At 41.1% G+C, this 23001-nt stretch overlaps 1 pseudogene; it reads right to left on the reverse strand.

Annotated features, from left to right (window-relative positions):
- Positions 1-462: 462 nt before the first annotated feature.
- The window catches only part of LOC131962400 (protein NLRC3-like), a 30592-nt pseudogene continuing 8053 nt past the window's right edge, over positions 463-23001 (reverse strand).

Genomic DNA, 23001 nt, shown 5'->3' on the forward strand with positions numbered 1-23001 from the left:
AGGGGACATTTTATTCTGGGTTCGAGTCAGCTTTTATTTGTTACAAATTAGCAAATACCCACAATCTATTAAAAGGTCTCCCCATACAGTCAATATGTGAAACAACATGTGTTTCAAGAGCCAATATTTGGGGCTTCTGAATTAGTCTTGGCAATTCATTAAGTAGCACTGTGTAGAAAAAGAACCTGACCACCCCTGAAGGTGAGAAAAAGTGAAAAGGGGGGAAAACAACAAGAAGAAAACACAAACCATTTATTGACAGAAAAATATTAAACAACCCTGACTCCTCCCTCCTGGTACTTACACTCACTTCATCCCTTTAACTGAAAGGTATCGTTAAATTGCAGCTTTATTTTATTTTCTCAGTTGATCTCTGACTTGATCAAAGTTTTATTCAATGTACCGGCCATGCAACCAGCGCGGTCCCAAAGGGGCGCAAACCAACTTGAGCAGAGTGGAAACAGCCAACAGGTTTTCCACTTGAGGCTGGAGTCTGATAATGTTGTTGATGCAGGTGGAATGAAAGTCTTCCTTTTTACCTACAATGTTTGTTAGGATGCTCCATTCAGATGGGATTTCATAGCTCCAAGTTCAAGTATTGGTTAAAAGTTGCACAAGAAAAAAGTGAGTCTGGAGTAGGGTTCTTAACTAAATTGTTGCAGGAGCCCCACAAGTCGAGTCTTTATCTATGTTTGCTACATAAACGTCCCTCTATATTTTCTTGCTTGTTTCATCTGAGCCTCAGCACTGTGGAAAGGTGTGGATCCAGCTCCCAGAGAGCCTCCATCAGGACTGAGCTGGCTGCACTTCCTTTTCTTCTCACCGTGTCGATCACGTCTCGTGCTCTGTCTGCTCGGCCTTTCGCTCTGAGTGACTGCATTTCTTCATCATTTATAACGTGAAGCTCCAGGAATTTATCCAGAAGCTGGTTCAGAACAGGATCAGAGACTCTTTTTACAAACTGTGTCCGAACCAACAACAGCTTATCTTCTGGTGGGTCAGCATCTTCTGCTGGGACGCTGTCCTCTGCTGGGACGCTGTCCTCTGAAGGGACAATGTCCTGTGCTCAGAGATTGCTTCTTGGACCTGGAAGATAAAAGATAACAGATGTTTGTTTAATAAACAATGGTTACGTTAAAACAGACTTTAAAATATTTGTCTGAAATTAAAGTTTTTGTCTGCTCTGTAAATCAGCCCTGTCCTCTGTACCTGTCAGACGAACATTACGTTTCCAGACTTCTCTCCTCTCTTGGTCCTGAACAATCAAAGTCATTGTCTCTGGGATTGTAGCCAGGAAAACTTCAAATGTTGGATGGTAATTTGGTCCATACTTCAAGCGAAATGTTGCACTCTGAAAACCAGTAGTGAAGCGTCACTTTCAGGCCTGATAAAATGTTTATCTCAAACTTTCTTGACAGTTTCCAACATGCAGCCAACATAATTCAGTTGTTAAACATGAAACATGTTGACGTGACCTGACTCACCTCAGGCTGTATCTCGAGGCCCTCAGGTTCACAGTGGACACTGTAACTTCGACCAAAGCTGAGAAGACAGTCGGAAGAGAGTCTGACATGCTCAGAGCCTCGCTGTTTCTTTTGAACCTTCAGGAAATATATTTTCTTTAGTTTATGCTCAGATAATCAACTTACTATATTTTTTAGCAGAAGAAATGATGCAATTGTAGAGAAATGTGTACAAATATGTTTCTGGTAACAGGGGGAAACTGATGGAAAGTAACTAATACAGATTATTAATATGTTTGACTTTTGGAGCCCATTATTTAAAACAAATGTCTTGAACATACGCTGAGTGAGGGTTGATAAGGGAAATGGCTTCTTCATATTGTAAGTGACTACATTATTGTGTGTTTGTGATAGTGACAGAGAAAGGGAGGGAAGGGGAAGGCATGCAGCAAAGGAACCAGAGCTGGACTCCAACCCAAGCTGCCACATGTGACAGAGAGCTTTACCTCATCTACCAGGACGTTGTCAGGCAGCAGTAACACATCCAGTACTCGGTACTCTGAGTTCAGAGGTCGGAGGAACAGCAGAACTTGACCCTCTATTGGCAGTGAGATGTTCAGGAACCTTCTAACAAAATCCCAGACCAGACCAAAGGTGGAGAGGTGAGGAACCTTCACCATCACATGAGTTTTTGTGACCTCCAGCGGCTCCAAGAAGCTCATTCCATCATCAGTGATGTGGACGACAGACAACAGGCCGTCAACACCCAATGCTGAGAGAGAAAACAACTGTTCAACGTTTCTTTTACTGATAACGGGTTCATCTATCCTATTTATATTTTACCACACTGGAGCCTCTGTGATGTGCCGGTTCACCTTTATTCTTTAACTTCTATTCATGAATTCTTTGTTATTTTCCTGTCCCACGTTATCAGTCTGGATGTCTGGATGAACTCCATTGTAATCCTTTTTGCATGTCACTAAATGCAGCCAGTTTAAACTAGTAGTAATACACATGAGTTTTAAAAAAGATCTGCACTATTATTTCATTCTTTAACACTGAAGACAGAGATGTCTTTACCTTCCTTTGTTTCACAGTGTGGCAGGTGGAGTTGACAGACAGCAGCATCATCTGAACTCTCGATTCTGAACAGCGGCCCTGCAGCCGTCCTGCCAGCTGATTGGACGAGGCTCTCGTCCCATATGACAGTGTTGTACTGAAGCTCCGCCTCCTGAACCATAACAAACACCAGTCCAGTCAAAGCACACTGGAACACACCTGGACCGGGACACCTGAACCTGTAGGACACAGAAGATATCAATTAATCATACAAGCCTTTATCGGTCTGTGAGTCACATGTGCAGCAGGTTTAAGTCATGATAATACCAGAGAAGAAGCGAAATGTTTCACTCAGCAGTTCCTGTTTGTGTCACCTGGTTTAGTTACAGCCACGCCCCTTTAGGAGACGAGCACAGAGGTCAACCTCCAGGGGCCTTTCTCAGTTCTCTTAGACGCAAGGAAACGAGGATAAATATTAGTCCCGCCCACCAGAGATGCAAGGAAACCAGGCGAGAGGAAAAGTTTTAAGAGACATGAGACGTCCTTTTGTCTGAAGCATCACGTGAAGCGACATATGTTTCTAATAATAATAATAATAATAATAATAATGATAATAAGTCTTTCTCTGCACATGAATAACAAGCTGCATTGTGTATTTATACTGTGAACTGTGTCCTGCTCAGGGCAGGGACTGCCTTTATATTATTTATTTATAGCACATTTATTTATAGCGTCTATATATAGACGATCCTGGTGATAAATTCATTGTTTAATATCCAAGAACATGATTGTGTTGTCTGTGTTTTATCAGGTTAGATGATTAAGGGAAAACGTAAATGATGTTACTCAGCAATGATCAGCCTCACGTGGGACTGATGAAAATGACAAAAGATGTAAAAGTGTTTCTTGCTGAAAGACAGACTCTCATACTCTCTACTGATTTTTTTTTTTTTACTTTAATATTATCCATAACAAATCTGAATAGGGGAAATAACAGATCATCAAAAGAAAAAAGCTTCTAGAGATCTAGATCGTTCTTTTAATTTATTATAGATGTAGAAAGATGTTTGTGGTCTTTTTGTTGTCTAAACACAATAAAACAGATTTTAACTACACGGCGAATCAGAAGATAAATATAAAATATAAAACTTGTGATGATACACTTGAGTTTAATCTGTGATCTGTCTTCACTCCGGTTTGAAACTACAGCGATGTTGATGTATAAGATCAGTCCGATCAGCTGCTGCGTCTAATCAATAACCGATGTCCAGTCAGGGGGCGGGGCCACCGCTAAAAGACTTCCGCATAGGATGCTCTCATGTATCCTCGCTTGTGGCTCCTCCCTCCTTCCTCCTCCCTCCTCCATCCTCTATCTTTCCACCTTCCTCCTCCGAGCACAAATAAGAGCTCTGGGATGGTCGTAAAAATGGCGCATGCAAAAAACTTCCAGTTCAAGCGAGGATCAAAGAGGGAGGAGAGATAAAAAAAGAGAACTGAGAAAGGCCCCAGGTCTGAGTAGTGAAGTAGTGAAGTAGGAGTAGTGACTAATAAAAATTAGACCTATTTTTCACAGGACACGTCTTCTGAACATTCGAACACAAACATTAACTTTTCTGACAGAACAATCAGGAGAAAATTAACTTTGTTCCAGACCTGTCTCTGTCTCAGCAGCTCACTCTATCCAGATCTGGCAACATAGATACCGTTATTGTTACCTGAAATCTCACCAGAAATAACCTTTACAAATGTCCTTGCTAACTAATTTTCATAATGCTAAATGTGACTGTTAGCTTTGAAAATATCTCTCCTTATACATCTAAATAATATAATATAAAAATATAAATAAATTATTGTTGAGGTTCACAATAATTCCGAATGATTGGCGGGAGAGGAACCATGCCCACTGAGGAGACAGGAAGTGAATATGATTACCATGACCGCATATGGTTTCATTGCATTTGATCCTTATTACTTATATGAAACTACATCATATTTATTTATACAGATCCATTCTCCATGCCTGGCTTCTAAGATATATTTTGTTTAAAACGCTAAAATATATATTTATAATCATTACATTCAAGATGTTTTGTTTATCACTCCAGTAGTTTAAGTACACACTTTTAGGAATGGTGACACTGTTTAAAACAAATGTGTCTAGTATGGTATGAACAGGAAGCATTAATGAGGCTTTGGGGTGATGGGGGGTCTCCATTTCAAAAACCTAGAAAACAACTGATGGAGTCACACTTAGAAAATAAAAAATTTCCATGCATGACTTTCATGGACAGGATTTTTTTTTGGTATTGATTTTACATGGTTTGCTGCAGCTGGGTGTTATCCATACTCTGCCAACAGTAATTAGCTCAACTGACCACATACAACACACTCTTGTTTATTATCACAACTTAATGAACCATAAAAAACATTGGAATGGTGTTTTTTATGAGAATACCTGTATGAAGATTCAGTTGTCTGCCCAGGAAAGAAGGATAATGGAGCCTGGAATTAAAAAAGGCACAATGTCAGTTATCTTAGTGATGAAATACTTTACCCACATTGTCATCATTGAACTCCAGCACTTTTTATGGATCAGAGAGGAAATTAAATCAATGGAGAGTTTTCAGTGTAGTGACGTTATAATTGAAAGAGGGTAGTAAAAATATCTTTAATTTAATGTTTAACGTGTTTGTTTAAAAGACACCACTACAATTAAAGACAGCAAGCAGGATTAGAATAATTAGAATACATATAAATTCAGATATTAGTTTTAAAAAACAGTGACAAGACACTGAGCAGCCAGCAAACTTCAGATGTCCCAGAACGATGCAGTATTTCAAGTCAGGTTTACAAAGACAGCCAGTGAGCAGACTAACACTGAGCTTTTTACTTGTGTTTTCTGTTCATAAAACTGAGTGGTTATTAGGTGGTGTGGGTTTGTTGGTGTGCTACAGTGTCACCTGTTGGTCAGGCTAAAGTAAAACAGGTGCTGCAAACATCAGTTGTGATGAGGGACAGTCGAGAGCACACAAACTTCTCTTGTAACAACAGTTTTTTATGTTGTTGCTTGGAAAAATAATTTTAATAATTATGCTGTTTCAGGTCAGAAAGAGCTAAAACTGTACATCAATAATTTAATTTACAATACTTCAAGTGTTATTTTTAAAATCATTGCTGAAACCTCAAAAAATATCCAAGTAAAGACATTTTTGGTTTATACTGTTATATTCTCACCTTTTTGTTTTCTTTGGGCATGTGGAGCTTTTCAAGTTTGACATCAGTGTCATCTGCTGGAGTGAAGAAGTGAAAGAGATATTAATAAAGAATAATAAAAAGATTTTGGGTTCCAACATGGCGGCGACCTGAACACACGCGTCTACGGTTGCTCCCTCAAGCTAACGGCTAATCCTGCAGTCAGTATCCTGAATGCTCACAAATAGACCAGAGAAAATATCGTGTTTGACTCGCTACATCTTCTATGCTTGTAATGGGTAATAGAAAGCAGAAAAAGGACACAAACCAGCCTGCTAATTCCACTGAAGCGGAGCCTCTAGCCTCTGCCTCGTCAGATATGCTAACAACGAGCAGCGAAGCTGGCAACATGGAAAATGATGAGGAAAACCCGGTCATGAAAGCTATATGCGACATGAGAGATGACTTCTCAGCAAAAATTACAGGGGTTCTAACAGCCATAATAAACTCGAGGAGGCTGAACAGCGTATTGGGGACACGGAGGACAACGTCACTAGTTTGCAAAAGTCAGTTGCCGTGCTCCAGAAGCAGGTAGTGTCTCTCACCGCCAAGACGGAAGACCAGGAGAATCGCAGCCGGCGCAACAATCTCCGTCTCATCAACCTGCCGGAGGGCGCAGAGGGGCGAGACGCCGCGGCTTTTCTAGAGAGGTGGCTTCCCGAGGCGCTTGGGGCTGACTCCTTCCCCAATCCGGTCTTCATCGAACGAGCCCACCGCCTGCAGGGTCGCCAAGATCGCAACATCCCCAGAGCGCTAATCATGCGCTTCCTCAACTACAAAGATAAGGAGAGAGTGATCCGGGCAGCCAGGGCCAAAGGAAAGGTGCTGTTTGATCAACAGGAGGTGAAATTCTTCCAGGATGTTGCCAGAGAGACACACATAAAGAGGAAGCGCTTTGATGAAGTGAAGCAGCAGCTTAAAGCCCTGAACGTCCAGTACGGGATCCTACATCCAGCCCGGCTCCGCGTGACACACGCAGGTCGATCCCAGGTTTTCGACACCCCGGAGGAAGCTGCGACGTTCGCCCGGAGTCTCCACGGCGATCGTCATGACGTGACATAGTCACCGGCATAGATCCTGAGTAAAGGTGAGGACAATGACGGGACATTTGAATTTTTTTTTTTTATCGGACTCTTAAGCTTGTACGGAAATAACAAGACAGCTAGAGGAAGCGTGTTTTTGCCTAAGTGCTTTCTTTTTTTTTTATTTCTTTGAGATTGAGCATTCGCTGCTCTTATGCCGTTTAGCGGAGCGACTGATGATGGACATGTGTTTGAGTATCGTTACTCTGCTCCTCTCTGTAGGATCGGACCATCGTTATGTTGTGCTTTCACACGGTTGGGTTTTTGGGAAATGCTGTCAAGTTCCAGATGACAGCAGGGGAGGGATTTTCTCATCCATCTCTGAAATTCAATTTAATATCATAGAGCTACCAGGCCTCTTATTGTTTTCACTTCAAACATTTCACATGTCTCTTAACTGCTTGTATTTAGATGACACTCAGCGTGGTACTTACCATATCTCTGATTTTAAATGATGGGTGATAACTCAAATGTAAAGATAACTACTTGGAATGTGAGAGGCTTAGGGAAACTATCTAAGTTAAAGCAGGTTATGACAAGGCTTAAACATCTTAAATCAACGGTTATATTTTTACAAGAATCTCATTTAATGTCCAGTGACTTGTTAAAAGTAAAGAGGCGTTGGCTGGGCCAAGTTTACTATGCTTCGTTTTCTACTAATGCAAGGGGAGTTATTACTTTAATTCATAGGTCTCTCCCTTTTCAAGTTATAAAAACACTACCAGACCCCACTGGAAGATATCTGATTGTGCAAGGTTCACTCTTTAATGAAAATATTATACTGGTGAATTTATATGGTTCCAACGATGACTGCCCCCAATTTTTTGAAAATCTATTTCTATTATTATCCTCACTGTCAGGGAAATTACTAATTGGCGGAGATTTTAACTGCACAATCGCTCCTCACCTTGACCGCTCTTCTGACATTGATATTACTCATACACAGAGTAGGAAAACGGAGATGGCGATTCCACCCTAAATGGTTAAATGATCCCAGCTTTTTGAAATTCGTAGAAACACAAATAGACTATTTTTTTGACATTAATAAGGATGAAACCTCGGCCTATATAAGATGGGAGGCATTTAAGGCTTATATACGAGGTCAAATAATTAGTTACACCAGTTCAATAACCAACAAAACAAATTTAGAATTGCTTAATTTAAGCAAGTCAATCAAGCGACTTGAGAAGGAGGTAGACAAGACAAATCCCCATACACAGGAATTGGCTACACTTAGGGCCAGATATAATGCACTCTCTGCCTCTAAAGCAGAAAATTCCTTAGTAAGATTGAAGCAAATCTTCTACGAGCAAGGGGAGAAAAGTGGGAAGTTATTAGCTTGGCAAATAAAGAAGTTGGATACAGAAAGAGCCATTAACAGTATTCAATCTCCAAATGGTGATATGATTGTTGATCCTGTAATGATAAATGATACTTTTGCTATGTATTATAAGACCCTTTACGAATCAGAACGATCAGAATTAGGGGAAAAGAGCAATCTCCCTTTCTTAATCAACTTCCCATCCCCACCATACCTGAGCAAGACAAATCCTGGATGGACCGAGCACTTGAAAGTCAGGAAATCTCAGAGGCTATAAACCACATGAAAGGAGGGAAAACAGCAGGTCCGGATGGACTCCCAATCGATATCAAAAACAAATTGATAGGTCCATTAAAGGACATGTATGAAGAATCTTTTCGGAAAGGTATCCTGCCCCCCTCCCTGAGAAATGCACTTATTACATTGATATTAAAACCAGATAAACCTCCTTTAAGGTGTGAATCCTATAGGCCTATTTCACTATTAAACTCAGATATAAAGATAATTGCTAAAGTTTTGGCGCTCAGGCTTGAGAAATGCCTGCCATCTCTGATTCACACTGACCAAAATGGATTCATAAAAAACCGCCAGGCATATTATAACATCAGAAGACTTTTAAATATCATTCAGGAAAAAAAAGAGACGCAAGATTCATGTATTCTGTCGCTGGACGCTGAAAAGGCGTTTGACAGAGTTAAATGGCCATATCTATTTGAAGTACTCTCCCGCTTTGGTTTCGGTGTTCACTTTAGGCAATGGGTCAAACTTTTATACTCAGGACCATGTGCAGAAATTATGACCAATAATTATATCTCCACCCCATTCAATCTTCATCGTGGGACCCGACAGGGCTGTCCCTTGTCCCCCCTGCTTTTTATTTTAGCGCTGGAGCCCTTCGCCATCTCCATTAGAAACCACCCCATTATTAAAGGAATTCAGATAGCAGATACAGAGCTTTGTTTGCAGATGATACATTACTTTTCCTGACAAACTTAGAACAGTCCTTTTCAGCCCTTACTGAGGTGATCAATAGATTTGGGAAGTTTTCTGGGTACAGAGTTAACAAAACTAAATCCTCTGTCCTCTTCCTCAATGAGCGGGAAAGACTCCATCCTACTGTTCGGCATTCATTCATAAATGCACCTCAAGGATTCAGATACCTTGGTATCACTATTACTCCCAATCTAAACTCGTTAATCTCTTCCAATTATGACCCAGTTATCTCAGAAGCCAAGGAGTCTCTTAATAGATGGGTCTCATTCCCCTTGTCTGTGATTGGACGTATAAGTGCTTTCAAGATGAATGTCCTTCCCAAATTTCTTTATCTCTTTCAATCACTCCCACTCCCGCCGCCTCCTTCTTTTTTCCAAGATATGAAAAAAGTTCTTACAAAGTTCATTTGGAAAAATAGGCGCCCGAAACTCCGACTTACACTACTGTACCTCCCATTTGACAGAGGAGGCCTAAAGGTACCAAACCTAATATGGTACTACTGGGCAGCCCAGCTTAGAGCTGCTCGCTTATGGTTCTCATGTCCAGACTTACCTTGGGTAAAAATGGAAGCATTGTCCACAAGAGGGCTAACATTAGATTCTTATTTGTATTCTGACTATCTTAAGAACTTGAAGAAAAATACACTAAATCCATTTGTTAGAAACACCTTGATGGTATGGCATGAAGCTCATAATGCTGTAGGCGATAACCCATCTCTGTCCTGCTTTGCACCCATTTGGGGAAATGCAGAGTTCAAACCTGGTGCAAAAGACTTAGGATTCAAACAATGGTCACACAAAGGGATTAGAAAGATCATGGACCTTTATATTGGTGATACACTGATGTCCTTTAACGAAATCAAAGATAAATTTAACATTCCACAATCACACTTTTTTAAATACCTACAGCTGCGAAGCTTTATTCACTCTAAGCTAAATCATTCATCTAATTGTCCCCCCTTAACGGTATTAGAACGGTTTACTACCCAGCGTCAGCAAACCAAAGGCCACATCTCTACACTTTATGATATATTCTCAACTCATTCTAAAGAATCATCTGACTCAAAAAGGAGGTTATGGAGTGAGGACTTACAGGAATGTGTCCTGGACAGTGAGTGGAGCCAAATATGCTCAAAGTCCAAGAGCCTCTCCATTAACTCTAGATTTAAATTAATACAATATAATTGGATAATGAGGACCTATATTACCCCAGTAAAACTGAATAAATTTAATCCAGATATTCCAGACACGTGTCAAATGTCAAACTCATAAAGGCACCCTCTTCCATTGCATCTGGGAATGTGAGAGGATGCAAAAGTTTTGGAAGGAAGTAATACATATAATTTCCCAAATAATTTCCAAACCCATTCCTATCTCCCCTAAATTGTGTATTTTAGGCCTCTATCCTGAAAATCTCTCCTTGAAATCGCATGAAATCAAATTGATTAATCTCTGCCTTGTCCATTCAAAACGTCTCATTGCTCTGTATTGGAAAAATATTATATGTCCCCCTATTAATCACTGGCTGAAGGAATTATCATCATGTCTGGCTTTGGAAAAGTTAACTTATAGTATTAAACATAGACTTGGTGAATTCTATAAAATCTGGGGCCTTTTTTTTACATTTTCTTGAAAGTGCAGATCTGCAGTGTGCCCTTGACCATTGAATCTTATTGCCCTGTAATTGTCTGTACTGCTGCTCTGATGTCTGCATCTGTTTTTGTTTTTTTTGTTTTGTAGCTGCTATTGTTATCTTAATGGCATTGCATTGTATGTGTGATTATATGGCTCTATGTATCCTCATTTTTTATTATTTTCCACTTGCTCATTTAGTCTTTCTGTTTTAGTTTTTTTTTTTCTTTCTTTTTTGGACCTTGATGGATGAGATCTTTGGTGGGTGGGGTTCGTATTGTTTGTTCATGTCTTACTCAAAATGTCAATAAACATATGTTTAAATAAAAAAAAAAAAAAAAAAAGAATAATAAAAACTTAAAACTGGTGAGAAAAATGTAGACGTTTCTTGAATTTTTTTCCGAACTCTGTTACTTTACATATTTAACTAATAAAAGGAAGACATATTTCCTTTCCTTTTTGCACTGCGGACTGCAGCGGCGCTGGTGAATCACCTTTGAAGGCAGCCACCAATCCCTCAGGGCAGCCACTCTCAGTTGTCATGAAGGGGGCTACAGAGAACAAAACTGTTAACATGTTTATTCATGCTGTAAAGTTGGACAATGAGAACATTGTCATTTCAACATCATTGTTTCAATACTCACACTTTTTATGTTTGTCAGCTGTGATCAACTTGTTGGCAATCCTGTAGAGAGAAGCACAGTCCAACAAGTTTTGGATCAAGTTTCAGATAATTATTTGTTCTTGAAGCAGCCAGCTTGAGAGTCCAGACACAAGCCAACCGATCAAATGCTTGTATCATTACTTCAGTGCAAAGACTACAACTGATCGCAGATACTCATGCTCTGTGTCTGCATGAGAGGAATCTAATATCTAGATCCAGAAAACACTGCAGAAGAACAAAACAAACTGGCCTTTTCACTTGACTGTACATTTCCATATGTCTGATAAAATGTCTGTTGTGTTAGGCTAGGCTACCTGTGAGCAGTGGTACACCACCCCACCACCACAGAAACCTGAGACTTGATTCCCAGTGAAGGGACCTCTGTATTGTCAGCTGTGAGGGTTCTCATCCTTGTTGGCACTAATGGCTGTAAATGTGGATGTTTTGATTTGATTGGATTTGTGTACTGTGTTTTGTGCTTGCTGGACTGGACTCTACTGGAGATCAGGACCACCTGATGACAGAGGAAGACTGACAACAGAAGAGATGAATCAGAGTTCACAGAGACTCCCTTCATCAGCTGTCAGTCAGTGATGCAGCACATCCAGTTTAACCTCCTGAACCAGAGAATTATACAATTTACAGCCTCATTCCATCATTTACAAAGAAACTAATCATCTATTGACAGAAGATATAAATGTAGTAGTGACCTGAAAACAAAGTCTTCAGCTTTCTGAATCAGTAAACGACTCATTTGTTGTCCAAACCTCATCTTTTTACAAAGTATGTTCACAATAAAGTCGTGGAAATATAAACTTTGTCATTGTAACAACATCTTGTGATCAAAAGATTCAGGATCATTTTCATTACCACATAGTTGGTATCGCTGAAAACTAAACATTCCCAGCTTTAAAAGACATTAAATGCACTGTGATTGCATTAACGTCCCATATTTCTGGAGAAATTAAACATATTTCATCTTTAAATATTACAAATGTGTAAATATGGAGTCAGTTATAAAACATGCGGAGAGAACAAACAGATGGACAGATATATATGTGATGTTAAAGCCTGAGCAGTGAAACATCAGCTGTAAACTCTGGACTTCAGCAGCTTCTGCTCTGTAGAAAGACCACATGGTTACTAAATGTAATGATGGTTCTATGAAACAAGAGGCTCTCAGAGCTGTGACAAAGATGAACTGATCAAGTGTTTAGTGTTGAAATGAGAGAACAAACACTTTGAGATCAGATGTGATGAATGAGGACAGCTGTCTGTACATGTTGTGATGCTGTCAGCTGTAATCCACATTTATTTCCTGGAGACATGAACACAACAACTCAAACACATGATCACAACAAGCCTCTGGCTGATCTGATTGGCTGACTGTTCTCTCTCTGTGTTTCTGTCACCATTCTCCTCTCACAGCTTCACTGAGAAGGTCGGAGGTTTACAGGAAATACTGGATCTTTCTCTGATACTAACTGTGTTCAGTACAATACTGCTGAAACCCTCTACTGACCTCAGAGTCTCCAGTCTGCAGTGTGGACTCTCCTTCAGATCACACAGCAGCTTCACTCCTGAATCCTGCAGCTTGTTTCCTCTCAGGTCCAGCTCTCTCAGATGGGAGGGGTTGGACTTCAGAGCTGAGGCCAGAGAAGCACAGCTGATCTCTGACAAACTGCAGGCAATCAATCTGAATAAAGAATAAATTATGTGACTTTAGAAGATAAAGTTCCTGCTTGAAATCATTCAGTGCTTTTCGTCCAGTAACCGGAAGGTTGGTGGTTCGATCCCTGACCATGGCAGCGACATGTCGAAGTATCCTTGAGCAAGATACTGATCCCCAAATTGCTCCCGATGCTGCGTTCATCGGTGTGTGAATGAATTCCCAATGGTGGCAGGTGGCACCAGTGTGCCCATGTAGCCTCGGCCACCAGTATGAATGTGTGTGTAAATGGGTGAATGAACGTAGTGTGTAGTGTAAAGCGATTTGGATAAAAGCACTATATAAGTGCACCCCATTTACCATTTGAACTCAACATGATGGAGGTTAAAAACAAGTTGTGTGAGAACACTGACATCAAATCAGACATGATGTAATAAAGAGATGTGACACGGAGCTGGAATACATCAAACCAATTTGGGAGCACTCCACAGTTAAACAGTTTAAATGAACCATCAAATGTTCTGCTCTCCACCGTTTGTGTGGTACCTTGTAACGCGCTGCTCTAATCGCATTTCTTCATCACATTTCACCTTCACATTACTTCTAACGTCAAATTATTAGAACAACATTCTCTTACATTCAGATTAACTTGTTGTATTTCATCTGATCTAGTTTTCATCATCCAAGAGAGAAAATATACATCACCTACTTTGTATAGTAGCTAGATAACAAAGTTTCATTACAAATATATCAGAATAAACTTTGGGAAAATGGAAACAAAAGATATTTACAATATTTATTTTAGGAATAGTGGAGTCATACATTCAAAGTATCTTCAGTTTAAACTATTCAGTCAGTAGAAGCATCAGATAGCTTCATAACAATGATGGAAAAAGAAAATACTCAATAAAGTTGTTGTTGTCTGACAGTTGAAAGAGATTTTTATAAAAAAAAGATATTTTATTCTCATATTTATCTACAACCTTTTATACTACTTGTGCTTTAATGATATTGTACATGTTCTGTTATTCTCTGTTTCCTGCCCAGGGACTAGAGATGGAAATGAGCTTGTAGCTGACTCTAGTACAGCTAAGAAGCTGTGCATTGTCCCTGTCAAAGAAACAAATACATACAACAAAAACTGTTTAAGATGTTCAGAGTAAATGATCCAGTGGAGGATTTTTCTTCTCATATTCAGGTTTTAAATGTGCAGCTCAACACTGCTCTGCCACAGTTAACGGACTAAACCACTGAAGAGGAAAATGGACTTTAGCATTCAGATCCTCAGTGTGGATCATTATAATTCCAGCCTTATGTCAACACAACTTTCAAATCATATTCATCTCAGCACACGAGGAAAACATAGTGTCTGACCTCAGAGTCTCCAGTCTGCAGTTTGGACTCTGCAGAAGATCACACAACAGCTCCACTCCTGAATCCTGCAGCTTGTTTCCACCCAAGTCCAGCTCTCTCAGATGGGAGGGGTTGGACTTCAGAGCTGAGGCCAGAGAAGCACAGCTGATCTCTGACAAACTGCAGCTCCACAATCTGAATAAAGAATAAATGATGTTACTTTAGAAGACAAAGTTCATGCTCGAAATCATTCAGTGTTTAGTAATGTGTTCAGAGCTGAAGAAGCTTTAGAATGAACAAGTTTAGTAAATGGAAACTCCTGAAAACACCAGGGGCCTCATGTATCAATGCTGTGTACGCACAAAAACATTGTGTACGCTGTTTTTCCCGAACATGCCAGATGTATGAAAACTGAACTTGCCGTGAGAATGTGTCTCTCACAGATAACCTGCCTTAATCACTGCGTCAAAGTCCCGATCCCCGTCTGTTTCCCCTTTGGTTTAACAGATGTTAACGCTGCCTGACACAGAGATCCATGATGCACAGATCCCTCTCCCTGGAGAAAAAACATGTGTGTGATATCCTTTTAGATTAAGTCAGGTGTGCTGCATATTTGATCCCATATGTGAAGTTTAATTGGGACAAGTTAAGTGTATCTTATAAACTGATGCGTAAAAATGATTTTGGCAGCATTAGGCACTGGCAGCTCTGTCAATTTTATTTTCAATTCAATTGGAACAGTGGATTTTAGACGCAGCTTGTGTTGAGGGACACTTCTGCCATGGTGCAGGTATCCGACCCGGCTGGTTAACAGCCACAGTGACACCTTGTTGCTGATCCCAGACCTGAGGCAACAAAAAGCTGATTTTCCTGCCTCCACTTCGGAGATCACCACGTCCACCTCGCTGCAGTGGCAGCATGTTGATTTGCCGTTGTTCTTTCATTAATCAGAGGGCATGCTGGTAGTTTGACACATGGGGAGGTGAGTTTGCGTAAGTACTTTTCTCGTTTTGGGAGTACGCCATCTTTCAGCATGAAAGCTACGCACTCTTTGATACATGAGTCCCCAGTACTCAACATGATTGAGGTTAAAACAAGTTGTGTGAGAACACTGACATCAGATCAGACATGTTGGATTCAAAATGAATTGTTTCCCCTGATTCACAACAATCATATCATATTATGAAAAAACACTAAGACAGATGTTTTTTGGAGTCTAAAATGGTCAAAATGAAATAAATAGGACTTTCTATAATAAATAATAAGTGAGGTAAATTCAGTCACTTCTGACTGTGTCATTTCAAAGCCCAGATTGAGGCTATTCTCATCAACGCACAGCTAAGTGAGTGTGAGCTCTGCTTCATCCTCAGTCCTCTTTAGAACTGGATCAGATGTTCAGAGTAAAGTGAGATACATGTTCTCTTCATCTGAAATGTAATCTAGTAGCTCCCTGAACAAACATACCTGCAGCTCATTATTTATGCTCCTGACAGATAGAGACTTTCTCAAAGTTTTCACAGTGTTTGTTCCTTTTGATGACTGACTATATTTAGAGAGAAACCAGCTGTTCAGGTAACCTGACGCTGCCAGATGTTTTGTTCCACAGAACCGTCTGAGAAGCCGTCATTGGAAACTGTTTGGAAAAAGGCAGATGCTTTCAAAAATATCTGTCAGGTGATTGGATGAACTATGTGTCTATCAGCGTCTATCACAGGCTGCTGAAGCCAGTTGGGAGAAGAGCTAAAACATGTCTTCCATGGAGAAAAGCCTTCAGTCTTCTTTGATCTTCCTTTAATGAAGAAATACTCTCAGTTTGAATACAACTGATATTATTGCAGCTCCTTCGCTCGCCTCTTTCTTTGTTTCATTGTTTTATACAACAACAAGAAAGATTTGACCTGAGCCACATTATTGTTTTCAACAAACTGCTGTCGTCACACACATCTAAAGTGTCGCTATAGCAACCAGTAGCTCCTCACAGGACACTGATTGGTCCAAACACATGACCTGAAGCCTGACCACATGGATTTTTGTGATGTGAGTCCAAGTGCAAGAGAACGGAGCGACAAACTGGGTTCTAGATCTGTGCTCAGGCAAACTCAGAAAACAAAGGAACAAACCAAACTAAATCTGAAACTTCAATTATGATTTAAATTCAGCAGATATACACTGTGTGTGAGCACAACACAGGAACTGACCTCAAATTCTCCAGTCTGCAGTTTGGACACTCCAGTCCAGCACACAGCCGCTTCACTCCTGAATCCTGCAGGTTGTTTCTACTCAGGTCCAGCTCTCTCAGATGGGAGGGGTTGAACTTTAGAACTGAGGCCACGATTTCACAGTCAGTCTCAGAGAGTCGACAGGCAGAAAGTCTGTGATTACAGATAATATAACATTTTAAATATAACCAGTTCTAACACTTTAATCTGATTTCTTTTCATCTCACATTTAATTCATTTAATGACTCCTGATGCATTTATAGTAGAATCACTTCTAAAGATTGTAATATTATCATTTGTTGACTGATTGAAGGGGCTGAAGTTCATGTTTTGGAGCTAAAAATGGGACCAGTGAAATGAAGCTCTGGTTCACTGGCAGAATGAACCTGGAGGTCCCAGCAGCTGACTGTGTGATGAGCTGCTGTCTGAGTACATCAGCTGCTAAATACACAGACACAACACATGTTGAGCTTCATTAAATACACACACATTCACTATTATTAGCATGTGGTTGGACAACGCATTAGTTGAGTTTCGCCACAACACGTGGGTGTACTAGGGGAACTGCCAAGCTAACGCAGCTGGACAGAGCCAAGAGGAGCCGCCGTTTCAACGAGAGACGTAAGGAGACCGGAGCTGTGCGTGTCATCCTGTGGACGGACGTGAGGACGACTGCTGGAGGACGTAACGGCACCTGTGCGGTTGGTTGCAGACACAGACAGAAACGTGAAGGTACTGATTCATTTATTTTGCTCAGCTGGAGCATAACGGTCACTTTGTTTGAGGCCGCAACGAACCCGAGCCATGCATCAGGCCTGCAACTTTATTTTGATTTGCATAATTAAGTAGTGCCGGCTTGTATTGTGTGTGTGTGTGTGTGTGGGCCCACAAAGTGTGTTTGGTGTTCATGAGGGACATTTGAGTGTTTTTCTCATATATTTGAAATAGAGATATGTATTTTGTTTAATATGAGTGAACATAATTGCATAAAAAGTGTAGAAAATAAGTCACTTTAATTTACTATTCTGAATGTGTAAGGACCAAGCCAGCTGTTAAGGCTTTAAACCATGTTTTACTGTCCTTTGTTTCAACCATGAGGGATTATGTTAATTGACGGCCATTTTGATATTGCAAAACTTGTGCGGAGCCCCACCCTGGGGGTCCTCTCCTCAACACTCATTGGCCAACTGACCACTGACCGGTGACGCTCGCAAGAGCTGAGCGCGGTTTACAAAAACCAAACGCAGCCCACTGCTCCTGGTTCTCAGGTATTCCATTGACCTAAAGAGACGTATTCCAGGTACCAGGATTATTTGTTTTCCCTCCTTTTTTTTAACAAGACAAAGGGACCGTAGTTTTTCTAAAGTTTGCTTTTTGGCCAGAGTAAACTCAGATTAATTACCTTTGTGCAACGTTTTAAAGGACTCAGAAAACCCACCGGTTTATTTATTCACTAAGGGACAGTGAATATAACTTTAAAGGAAAAAGGCGACCAGATTCCTTTTTTTCTTTTTCTTTGTCGACACTTTTTCCCTGCATCCTTCATCCGAGGATAATAGACTGTTTATTACTGACGAGTATTAAACACCGCCGTGCCACGAAGCCTGCAGCTGATCGACTCCACGTGTTTCCACGCCGCCGCCATCGCCTAACCGAATCAGCTGAGAAATCACGGATCGATTTCTCTCAAGTAAGGGCTTAATATATCTGGGCAGATTTTAGTTAAGAAAGGTTTTTCTTTTAAATCTGTTTGTGAATTTTGCTGTTTGTGTTACTGTAGTTGTATTACTTTGGTGTGCTGTTTTCTCCATCTCTCTCTCTCTCCCACTGCGCCGGCTCCAATCGGCGCATCTCTCTCTCTCTCTCTCTCTCTCTCTTATTCTTATTTTGCTGGTGTTATTACTGCATTGTAGAGGTGTTATTTGTGTTTGACCGGTACGGTCAGTTTAACTGTGAGCGACCCCCGACCAGCTTATTCGCCGTCTCTCTCTCACTTTCTCTCCCTCTCTCTGCCTCTCTTTTACGCGCGCTGTGCGTAAAGAACCCAAGGCGCTGTTCCGTGGTTGATTTGGTCATTGTGTTCAAACTCCAACGCTAATTCACCCACGTTACTGTGCGCTTTGTTTCTCGACGCCACGTGGGCACTCAACCCCCATTGTTGGCGTGTTTATTCTACCTGGGTAGTACGCGGCAGCCATCTTGCGCGTACCACCCCAAAAGGAGGGGGCGTTCGCAACCCCTCTCTCTCTCCGCCCCTCCTCTCTCTCTTTCTCTCTCCCTCACTCACACACACACACACACACTCTCTCATTTCGTCTACACACACACACACACACACACACACACACACACACTCACCTCAGTACACATAGACGCCTATACTTAGATGCATACATACAAAGTTATACACACATAGCTTCGTACATAAATCCCATTATTAACTATTACTGTGTGCCTTATTTGTAATTTACAGTATTTTACTTGAATGTTATTACCGTAAATAAATTTTTTTCCTATTTTAACAAGAAGTTTCCTGTTATTGTTTATGAAATATTGTGTGAAAGCCAACCTCTGACACGTCAAGGATTCATTGACTTTTAAGATTTGAGACTGTGATTAATTTTGTCAATTTCTGATAGCAAAATTGACCTAAATTAGCTTTTACCCCTACATATGTTTAAAATTGTCTTTTTTATTTGTGGTTAAGTAAATAATTGAGGTTTCTTTACTTCAAACTGGTGCTTGATCATTTTATTTGCATGATTCTGAATAAGGATTTATTTCATAGGTTAAAGGGACAAATAGGTTAAAGATTGATAAAATAATTGATATTAAAACCAGTGAATTAGAGAGTTTAAAAATCAGACGGATAAGATCATAGAAATACAAGATTATATTTAAAGTCTGTACAATTAGGGTTAAAAGTAATATTGATAACAGAATAAAAGAACCCAAAAGCTCTCCCCTTATTAAATATTATTGAGGGAAGCGCTACATACATCTGGCAATTCAATTATGATTTAAATTTAGCAGAATTACACTGTGTGTGAGTACAACACAGGAACTGACCTCAGAGTCTCCAGTCTGCAGTTTGGACTCTCCAGTCCAGCATACAGACGCTTCACTCCTGAATCTTCCAGGTCGTTGTTACTCAGGTTCAGCTCTCTCAGATGGGAGGGGTTGGACTTCAGAGCTGAGGCCACGACTTCACAGTGAGTCTCAGAGAGTCGACAGTTAGAAAGTCTGTGATTACAGATAATATAACATTTTAAATATAACCAGTTCTAACACTTTAATCTGATCTCTTTTCATCTGACATTTAATTCATTTAATGACTCCTGCTGCATTTATAGTAGAATCACATCTAAAGATTGTAACATTATCATTTGTTGACTGATTGAAGGGGCTGAAGTTCATGTTTAGGAGCTAAAAATGGGACCAGTGAACTGAAGCTCTGGAGCTCTGGTTCACTGGCAGAATGAACCTGGAGGTCCCAGCAGCTGACTATGTTGTTGCTGGCGTTTAGCCTTTCAAAAGGCAACATTTCCACTGTGGTGGAAAAAGTGTTTGCTCTGCCGTTTGCTGCACTAAGGGAGGCATCACCTGGACTATCAATGCAGTCTAACAGCACTACACATTACATTTAATTACACTTAGATGCTTCTCTAAAACACCTACAACTTATTGCATCCAATGATAACAGCCCATGTAAAACATGACTAACATCAGGGGGACCCGGTTCATAGAGAAAACAATGAGCAGACTTTAAAAATGCTCCTTATTCATTCATTGTTGGGAACTAAATGTAAAGTTGGAGCTTTTATTGAAGAGAACTGGAGATGTTTTGTTCTTTCAGATGGAGGATGGCATCCCTCCACATCCTCCCAAAACAAGCAAGAATTATAGATTCTGTAGAAACTGGAAACATTCCTTCATATTAAATAGTTCACAAACTGCTGTGAATAAATATGTTAGAAATAATTGATTGAAGCTTCGTTGAGAACAATAAAACTCCAGTGACATAATTTCCAGTAGAAGACAAATACTACATGTCTGTGTGTCTATACACTGTATACTATGTCAAACAGGCTGTGTGTTGTGATTCAATGATGAGTGTGGAAACATTTACAGCACACACTCTTCAGTTTTCTGGGCTGGATTTGTATGAAGCCTCCATCACTCCAACAGAGACAGATAGGAGATGATGACGTTGGCAGTGGAACATGGAGAATGTTTTCAATACGCAGGTTTAATGGTAGTTGAAGAAAACTTTGATAGTGTGCAGCTTTTATACTGTGCATGTGTGTAAAGTGTGTATCTTTACTCTAACACTGATGCTTCAGCTTTACATTGCTGTATAATGTTGATGATCACATCTGGACTTACTCAGCTTTCCTGCAGTTCCTCACAACTGGAATCAGTCTCCATCGTCCCTCGTCTGATGTCTTGTACTTCTTCAGGTTCAACTCATCCAGAACCTCCTCTGAAATCCGCAGCATGTAGGCCAGAGCTGAGCAATGGATCTCAGAGAGTTCCTTCTCTGGTCTGTTCTCTGACTTCAGGAACACTTGGATCTCCTGATTTACTGAGAGGTCGTTCATCTCCATCAGACAGTGGAAGATGTTGATGCTTCTGTCAGGAGAGATCTTCATAGTGTTCATCTCCTTCAGGTTGTTGATGGCTCTCTGGATGACTTTTGGACTGTTGTCTGTCTGACCCAGCAGGCCTCCTAACAGTCTCTGGTTGGACTCCAGAGAGAGGCCATGAAGGAAGCGGACAAACAGGTCCAGGTGGCCATTTTCACTTTCAAGGGATTTATACATGGCTCTCCTCAGGAAGTCATCCAGAGATGACCCCCTATTGTCCCAGTCTGTTCCCAGAAAAGCCTCCAGCACCACTGTGTTCCTGTTGGTGTAACAGTGGAACATGTAGACTGCAGCCAGAAACTCCTGAACGCTCAGATGAACGAAGCAGTAGACTGTTTTCTGGAAGATCACACTCTCTCTTTTGAAGATCTCTGTACAAACTCCTGAGTACAACGAGGCCTCTGTGACATGGAGACCACAGCGCTCCAGGTCTTCTTGGTAGAACATGATGTTTCCTTCCTGCAGCTGTTCAAACGCCAGCCTCCCCAGCTTCAGAAGAACTTCTCTGTCAGCCTGCATCAGTTCCTGTGGACTCGTCTCATGTCCCTCATCATACTTCTGCTTCTTCTTCTTGGTCTGAACCAGCAGGAAGTGTGAGTACAGGTCAGTCAGGGTCTTGGGCAGCTCTCCTCTCTGCTCTGTAGTCAACATGTGGTCCAGAACTGTAGCAGTGATCCAGCAGAAGACTGGGATCAGACACATGATGTGGAGGCTCCTGGATGTCTGGATGTGTGAGATGATTGTGCTGGAGCGCTCTTCATCACTGACCCTCCTCCTGAAGTACTCCTCCTTCTGGGCGTCAGTGAAGCCTCGTACTTCTGTCACCCTGTCGACACACGCAGGAGGGATCTGATTGGCCGCCGCGGGTCGGGAAGTTATCCAGACGAGAGCCGAGGGAAGCAGATTCCCCTCGATGAGGTTTGTCAGCAGCACGTTGACCGATGACTTCTGAGTGACATCAGACACAACCTCCTTGTTGTTGAAATCCAGTGAAAGTCTGCTTTCATCCAGGCCATCAAAGATGAACAGAAGTTTAGAGACGGCGAGCTTCTCTACTGTGACCTTCTGTAATGTTGGATGGAAAACATGGAGCAGCTCCAGAAGACTGTACTGCTCATCTCTGATCAAGTTCAGCTCCCTGAACGAAAGCGGAATCATCACACTGACATCTTGGTTCTCCAAACCCTCTGCCCAGTCCAGACTGAACTTCTGCACCGAGAAGGTTTTTCCAACGCCAGCGACGCCGTTAGTCAGAACCACTCTGATGTGTCCCTGTTGGTCAGGTAAGGCTTTAAAGATGTCCTGGCACCTGATTGGAGCGTCGTGGACGGTCTTCTTCTTGGAAGCTGTCTCCAGCTGCCTCACCTCATGTTGGGTATTAACCTCTTCACTCTGTCCCTCTGTGATGTAGAGCTCAGTGTAGATCCTGTTGAGGAGGGTTCCACTTCCTGTTCCATCACTTCCTTCAGTCACACGTTCACATCTGCTCCTCAGACTGATCTTATATTCATCTAAAACCTCCTGCAGACCACCACACTTGGGATCAGAGTCCTGTCCTGATGAAGCAGACTGGCCACCTGAGGATCCTGGTTCATCACTGGAGTTCAGAGGAGAGTTGGTTACATTTTAGTTGGTAAATACGATTTAGT

The sequence above is a fragment of the Centropristis striata genome, chromosome 23 (genome assembly GCF_030273125.1).
Source record: "Centropristis striata isolate RG_2023a ecotype Rhode Island chromosome 23, C.striata_1.0, whole genome shotgun sequence".
Classification (NCBI taxonomy): Eukaryota; Metazoa; Chordata; class Actinopteri; order Perciformes; family Serranidae; genus Centropristis; species Centropristis striata.